Below are 7,500 nucleotides of genomic sequence, written 5' to 3'. Positions count from 1 at the left end.
CGGTCAGGCCGGGCGAGAGTTCCAGGAGCTCGGCCACAATTCCGATTTCGTCCCGGTCAAGGGCTCCGTGGAAGGGCAGCCCGGGGGCGGGTCCAAGGGCCCCGGCAGGGACCCGGGCCTCCGGGGTCGGAGCCCAGGCACCCCGCCGAGGGGTGGTCGTCCCGGGCCAAGGCGGCGGGAGCCCGGGCAGGACTCCGCGGGGCAGGCCGGGCGGGAGTTCCAGGAGCCCGGCCGCGATTCCGACTTCTCCCCGGTGCCCTGCCCGGAGGCCGGGCAGGTCCGGGGGCCTTCGGCGCGGGCGGCGGGCTGCTCCCGCGGGGGAGACGAGCCGTGCTGGGCCCCGGGAGGGAGGCCCGGGGTCGACCTGGCGCCGGGGCTCCGGCCCTGGAAGTCCCGATGAGGTTTTTCAAACGGCCCGTGCCCGGGCCTTCGCTCCAGGAGGGCGGACACTTTCGGCGGTTGCCCCCGGTGGCTGGGCCGGGTGCCGCATCTACAATATTGCCAGGAAAGGTCCGCGGAGATTTTCGGGGACACGGTTTTCGGGACCCTAGTTGCCCATCTTGGGTTCCAGGAGGTCGGGCAGGGGTACCTCCGGGACCGGACCGTGCTGCAGGAGGGGCTCAACCCCGGGTTTGGCTCCATGTCGACTGGAGCTCCGGCCCAGGGGCGGGCCGGGCGAGAGTTCCAGGAGCCCGGCCGCGATTCCGGCTTCTCCCCGGTGCCCTGCCCGGAGGCCGGGCAGGTCCGGGGGCCTTCGGCGCGGGCGGCGGGCTGCTCCCGCGGGGGAGACGAGCCTCTCTGGGGCCCGGGAGGTTGGCCCTGGGTCGACCTGGCGCCGGGGCTCGGGCTCCGGAAGTCCGTATGAGGTTTTTCAAACGGGCCTTGCCCGGGCCTTCGCTCCAGGAGGGCGGACACTTTCGGCGGTTGCCCCCGGCGGCTGGGCCGGGTGCCGCATCTACAATATTGCCAGGAAAGGTTCGCGGAGATTTTCGAGGACACGGGTTTCGGGACCCTAGATGCCCATCTTGGGTTCCAGGAGCTCGGACGGAGGAACCTCCGGGGCCGGACCGTTCCGAAGGAGGGGGTCAAAACCGAGTTTGGCTCCATGTCGACTGGAGCTCCGGCCCCGGGGCGGGCCGGGCGGCCTGCCCGGCGAGAGTTCCAGGAGCCCGGCCGCGATTCCGGCTTCTCCCCGGTGCCCTGCCCGGAGGCCGGGCGGGCCCGGGGGCCTTCGGCGCGGGCGGCAGGCGGCTTCCGCGGCGGAGACGAGCCTCTCTGGGGCCCGGGAGGTGGGCCCTGGGTCGACCTGCCGCCGGGGCTCGGGCTCCGGAAGTCCGTATGAGGTTTTTCAAACGGGCCTTGCCCGGGTCTTCGCTCCAGGAGGGCGGACACTTTCGGCGGTTGCCCCCGGCGGCTGGGCCGGGTGCCGCATCTACAATATTGCCAGGAAAGGTTCGCGGAGATTTTCGAGGACACGGGTTTCGGGACCCTAGATGCCCATCTTGGGTTCCAGGAGGCCGGACGGAGGAACCTCCGGGGCCGGACCGTGCTGCAGGAGAGGTTCAACCCCGAGTTTGGCTCCATGTCGACTGGAGCTCCGGCCCGGGGGGCGGGCCGGGCGGCCTGGCCGGGCGAGAGTTCCAGGAGCCCGGCCGCGATTCCTACTTCTCCCCGGTGCCCTGCCCGGAGGCCGGGCGGGTCCGGGGGCCTTCGGCGCGGGCAGCGGGCTGCTCCCGCGGGGGAGACGAGCCGCCCTAACGCCCGGGAGGGAGGCCCGGGGTCGACCTGGCTCCCGAGCTCCGGCCCTGGAAGTCCGTATGAGGATTTTCAAACGGGCCGTGCCCGGGCCTTCGCTCCAGGAGGCCGGACACTTTCGGCGGTTGCTCCCGGCGGCTGGGCCGGGTGCCACATCTACAATATTGCCAGGAAAGGTCCGCGGAGATTTTCGGGGACACGGTTTTCGGGACCCTAGATGCCCATCTTGGGTTCCAGGAGGTCGGACGGAGGAACCTCCGGGGCCGGACCGTGCTGCAGGAGAGGTTCAACCGCGAGTTTGGCTCCATGTCGACTGGAGCTCCGGCCCAGGGGCGGGCCGAGCGGCTTGGCCGGGCGAGAGTTCCAGGAGCCCGGCCGCGATTCCTACTTCTCCCCGGTGCCCTGCCCGGAGGCCGGGCGGGTCCGGGGGCCTTCGGCGCGGGCAGCGGGCTGCTCCCGCGGGGGAGACGAGCCGTGCTGGGCCCCGGGAGGGAGGCCCGCGGTCGACCTGGCGCCGGGGCTCCGGCCCTGGAAGTCCGTATGAGGTTTTTCAAACGGGCCTTGCCCGGGCCTTCGCTCCAGGAGGGCGGACACTTTCGGCGGTTGCCCCCGGCGGCTGGGCCGGGTGCCGCATCTACAATATTGCCAGGAAAGGTTCGCGGAGATTTTCGGGGACACGGATTTCGGGACCCTAGATGCCCATCTTGGGTTCCAGGAGGTCGGACGGAGGAACCTCCGGGGCCGGACCGTGCTGCAGGAGGGGGTCAAAACCGAGTTTGGCTCCATGTCGACTGGAGCTCCGGCCCGGGGGGCGGGCCGGGCGGGCAGGCCGGGCGAGAGTTCCAGGAACCCGGCCGCGATTCCGGCTTCGACCCGGTCGACTGCACGGCGGGCGTGCAGGCCGGGGGGCGACTCGCAGGGGCCCTTCCAGGCTGCGGGGCCCAGCGGTTGGAGCCCGGCTACCCCGGCGAAGGGGCGGAAGAACCTGCACGGCGCGGCGGGAGAACCCGGCATGCTTCCGCGGGGCAGGCCGGGCAGGAGTTCCAGGAGCCCGGCCACGATTCCTACTTCTCCCCGGTGCCCTGCCCGGAGGCCGGGCGGGCCCGGGGGCCTTCGGCGCGGGCATCAGGCGGCTTCCGCGGCGGAGACGTGCCTCTCTGGGGCCCGGGAGGTTGGCCCTGGGTCGACCTGGCGCCCGGGCTCGCGCTCCGGAAGTCCGTATGAGGTTTTTCAAACGGGCCTTGCCCGGGCCTTCGCTCCAGGAGGGCGGACACTTTCGGCGGTTGCCCCCGGTGGCTGGGCCGGGTGCCGCATCTACAATATTGCCAGGAAAGGTTCGCGGAGATTTTCGGGGACACGGATTTCGGGACCCTAGATGCCCATCTTGGGTTCCAGGAGGTCGGACGGGCGAACCTGCGGGGCCGGACCGTGCTGCAGGAGGGGGTCAAAACCGAGTTTGGCTCCATGTCGACTGGCGCTCCGGCCCGGGGGGCGGGCCGGGCGGGCAGGCCGGGCGAGAGTTCCAGGAACCCGGCCGCGATTCCGGCTTCGACCCGGTCGACTGCACGGCGGGCGTGCAGGCCGGCGGCGACTCGCAGGGCCCCTTCCAGGCAGCGGGGCCCAGCGGTTGGAGCCCGGCTACCCCGGCGAGGGGCGGAAGAACCTGCACGGCGCGGCCGGAGAACCCGGCATGCTTCCGCGTGGCAGGCCGGGCAGGAGTTCCAGGAGCCCGTCCACGATTCCTACTTCTCCCCGGTGCCCTGCCCGGAGGCCGGGCGGGCCCGGGGGCCTTCGCCGCGGGCGGCGGGCGGCTTCCGCGGCGGAGACGAGCCTCTCTGGGGCCCGGGAGGTCGGCCCTGGGTCGACCTGGCGCCGGGGCTCGGGCTCCGGAAGTCCGTATGAGGTTTTTCAAACGGGCCTTGCCCGGGCCTTCGTTCCAGGAGGGCGGACACTTTCGGCGGTTGCCCCCGGCGGCTGGGCCGGGTGCCGCATCTACAATATTGCCAGGAAAGGTTCGCGGAGATTTTCGGGGACACGGATTTCGGGACCCTAGATGCCCATCTTGGGTTCCAGGAGGTCGGAGGGAGGAACCTCCGGGGCCGGACCGTGCTGCAGGAGGGGGTCAAAACCGAGTTTGGCTCCAAGTCGACTGGAGCTCCGGCCCGGGGGGCGGGCCGGGCGGGCAGGCCGGGCGAGAGTTCCAGGAACCCGGCCGCGATTCCGGCTTCGACCCGGTCGACTGCACGGCGGGCGTGCAGGCCGGGGGGCGACTCGCAGGGGCCCTTCCAGGCTGCGGGGCCCAGCGGTTGGAGCCCGGCTACCCCGGCGAGGGGCGGAAGAACCTGCACGGCGCGGCGGGAGAACCCGGCATGCTTCCGCGTGGCAGGCCGGGCAGGAGTTCCAGGAGCCCGGCCACGATTCCTACTTCTCCCCGGTGCCCTGCCCGGAGGCCGGGCGGGCCCGGGGGCCTTCGGCGCGGGCGGCGGGCGGCTTCCGCGGCGGAGACGAGCCTCTCTGGGGCCCGGGAGGTCGGCCCTGGGTCGACCTGGCGCCGGGGCTCGGGCTCCGGAAGTCCGTATGAGGTTTTTGAAACGGGCCTTGCCCGGGCCTTCGCTCCAGGAGGGCGGACACTTTCGGCGGTTGCCCCCGGTGGCTGGGCCGGGTGCCGCATCTACAATATTGCCAGGAAAGGTTCGCGGAGATTTTCGGGGACACGGATTTCGGGACCCTAGATGCCCATCTTGGGTTCCAGGAGGTCGGACGGAGGAACCTCCGGGGCCGGACCGTGCTGCAGGAGGGGGTCAAAACCGAGTTTGGCTCCATGTCGACTGGAGCCCCGGCCCGGGGGGCGGGCCGGGCGGGCAGGCCGGGCGAGAGTTCCAGGAACCCGGCCGCGATTCCGGCTTCGACCCGGTCGACTGCACGGCGGGCGTGCAGGCCGGGGGGCGACTCGCAGGGGCCCTTCCACGCTGCGGGGCCCAGCGGTTGGAGCCCGGCTACCCCGGCGAGGGGCGGAAGAACCTGCACGGCGCGGCGGGAGAACCCGGCATGCTTCCGCGGGGCAGGCCGGGCAGGAGTTCCAGGAGCCCGGCCACGATTCCTACTTCTCCCCGGTGCCCTGCCCGGAGGCCGGGCGGGCCCGGGGGCCTTCGGCGCGGGCGGCGGGCGGCTTCCGCGGCGGAGACGAGCCTCTCTGGGGCCCGGGAGGTCGGCCCTGGGTCGACCTGGCGCCGGGGCTCGGGCTCCGGAAGTCCGTATGAGGTTTTTGAAACGGGCCTTGCCCGGGCCTTCGCTCCAGGAGGGCGGACACTTTCGGCGGTTGCCCCCGGTGGCTGGGCCGGGTGCCGCATCTACAATATTGCCAGGAAAGGTTCGCGGAGATTTTCGGGGACACGGATTTCGGGACCCTGGATGCCCATCTTGGGTTCCAGGAGGTCGGACGGAGGAACCTCCGGGGCCGGACCGTGCTGCAGGAGGGGGTCAAAACCGAGTTTGGCTCCATGTCGACTGGCGCCCCGGCCCGGGGGGCGGGCCGGGCGGGCAGGCCGGGCGAGAGTTCCAGGAACCCGGCCGCGATTCCGGCTTCGACCCGGTCGACTGCACGGCGGGCGTGCAGGCCGGCGGCGACTCGCAGGGCCCCTTCCACGCTGCGGGGCCCAGCGGTTGGAGCCCGGCTACCCCGGCGAGGGGCGGAAGAACCTGCACGGCGCGGCGGGAGAACCCGGCATGCTTCCGCGGGGCAGGCCGGGCAGGAGTTCCAGGAGCCCGGCCACGATTCCTACTTCTCCCCGGTGCCCTGCCCGGAGGCCGGGCGGGCCCGGGGGCCTTCGCCGCGGGCGGCGGGCGGCTTCCGCGGCGGAGACGAGCCTCTCTGGGGCCCGGGAGGTCGGCCCTGGGTCGACCTGGCGCCGGGGCTCGCGCTCCGGAAGTCCGTATGAGGTTTTTGAAACGGGCCTTGCCCGGGCCTTCGCTCCAGGAGGGCGGACACTTTCGGCGGTTGCCCCCGGTGGCTGGGCCGGGTGCCGCATCTACAATATTGCCAGGAAAGGTTCGCGGAGATTTTCGGGGACACGGATTTCGGGACCCTAGATGCCCATCTTGGGTTCCAGGAGGTCGGACGGAGGAACCTCCGGGGCCGGACCGTGCTGCAGGAGGGGGTCAAAACCGAGTTTGGCTCCAAGTCGACTGGAGCCCCGGCCCGGGGGGCGGGCCGGGCGGGCAGGCCGGGCGAGAGTTCCAGGAACCCGGCCGCGATTCCGGCTTCGACCCGGTCGACTGCACGGCGGGCGTGCAGGCCGGGGGGCGACTCGCAGGGGCCCTTCCACGCTGCGGGGCCCAGCGGTTGGAGCCCGGCTACCCCGGCGAGGGGCGGAAGAACCTGCACGGCGCGGCGGGAGAACCCGGCATGCTTCCGCGGGGCAGGCCGGGCAGGAGTTCCAGGAGCCCGGCCACGATTCCTACTTCTCCCCGGTGCCCTGCGCGGAGGCCGGGCGGGCCCGGGGGCCTTCGGCGCGGGCATCAGGCGGCTTCCGCGGCGGAGACGTGCCTCTCTGGGGCCCGGGAGGTCGGCCCTGGGTCGACCTGGCGCCCGGGCTCGCGCTCCGGAAGTCCGTATGAGGTTTTTCAAACGGGCCTTGCCCGGGCCTTCGCTCCAGGAGGGCGGACACTTTCGGCGGTTGGCCCCGGTGGCTGGGCCGGGTGCCGCATCTACAATATTGCCAAGAAAGGTTCGCGGAGATTTTGGGGGACTCGGTTTTCAGGACCCTAAATGCCCATGTTCGGTTCCAGAAAGTCGGTCAGAGGAACCTCCGGGGCAAAAGAACCGTGCCGCGCTGCCTTGTCAACCGAGCGTGGAGGCAGCGTGCCCCGATCCGGCGGGCCTGGCCGTGCGAGAGTTCCAGGCTCTGGCCCGCGATTCCGGCTCCCGCCCCCCCCCCCGGTGATGGGCTCGGAGGTCGGGCAGGCAGCGGTGCTTGCTTCCCCAGGAGTGGCGGGGCTCTCCTGACGGGGAACCGGGAGGACCTGGTGTCCGCCGTGGGACTTGGAAAACTTCTGCTCGGTTGCGTTGGGAGCGGTTAACGTGGGAGCTCCGGCCGGGAGCGGCCCGGCGGGCCAGGCCGGGGGAGAGTTCCAGGAGACCGGCCACCGCTCCGGTTTCGCCCCGGTGACCTGCCGCCCTCCCTTACGGCGTTCAGGGCAAGCCGGGGGCGCTTCCTCGGGAGCGGCGGGCTTCTCCTGCCAGAGAGCCGTGTTGACCTGGTGTCCGGCGTGGGACTTAGAAAAAAATGTCGCTGCTGGGGGGCGAGCGGTTGACCTGGGCCCGCCGGAGAGGCCTGGAAGTCCGTATGAGGTTTTTGAAATGGGCTTTGTCCGACCCTTCGATCCAGGAGGGCGGACACTTTTGGTGGTTTGCCCCGGTGGCTGGGCCGGGTGCCACATCTACAATATTGCCAAGAAAGGTTCGCGGAGATTTTCGGGGACACGTTTTTCAGGACCCTAAATGCCCATCTTCGGTTCCAGAAGGTCGGTCGGAGGAACCTCCGGGGCAAAAGAACCGTGCTGCTGCACCCGCGGGTCAAAGACGAGTCGTGTGCCCCGCTGCCGAGAGGGGGATGGCGGACACTTTGCGGTGTGAGCTCCCGGTCCGAGTCCGGTTGTCACGCCTGGCCCGAAGCCCCCGGGCCCTGGCTCCGGGCCGTGCCCCGGGCGCCGCTGCTGCGCATCGCTCGCCACGCCACGTGGCAC

Source organism: Alligator mississippiensis, unplaced genomic scaffold (assembly GCF_030867095.1).
Source record: "Alligator mississippiensis isolate rAllMis1 unplaced genomic scaffold, rAllMis1 scaffold_26, whole genome shotgun sequence".
NCBI classification, from domain to species: domain Eukaryota; kingdom Metazoa; phylum Chordata; order Crocodylia; family Alligatoridae; genus Alligator; species Alligator mississippiensis.
Note: the sequence above shows the minus strand (reverse complement) of the source record.